This window comes from Geospiza fortis, unplaced genomic scaffold (assembly GCF_000277835.1).
Source record: "Geospiza fortis unplaced genomic scaffold, GeoFor_1.0 scaffold333, whole genome shotgun sequence".
In the NCBI taxonomy this organism is placed as follows: Eukaryota; Metazoa; Chordata; class Aves; order Passeriformes; family Thraupidae; genus Geospiza; species Geospiza fortis.
This window is the reverse complement of record NW_005054347.1, coordinates 3,221,261-3,221,582: the sequence shown is the minus strand read 5'-3', so window position 1 is coordinate 3,221,582 and position 322 is coordinate 3,221,261.

Genomic DNA, 322 nt, shown 5'->3' with positions numbered 1-322 from the left:
CCCCCTTTCCTGGCCCCCTGGGATGGGGGTCCTGGCTCCCAGTGCCAGGATCAGGCCAACACTGCCCACAGCCCTTGTTTGCCCTGGAGCTGGGTGCAGGGAGGTATTTTGGGGTTGCAGTGGATCTGGGAGGAGGGTAACACGCCGTGCGCCCCTGCCAGGGCCGGGGTCCAGGATGGGGCTGCTGTTGCTGGCCCTGGCCACCTGGCTGGGGCTGGGGCTGGCCTCGGCCTCCGAGGAGACAGCCAACAGCAGCCGGATCTGCCAGGAGGCTCCGGCATGGACCATCAATGGCTCCCGCCCCCCGGGGGGGGGGGGCGGG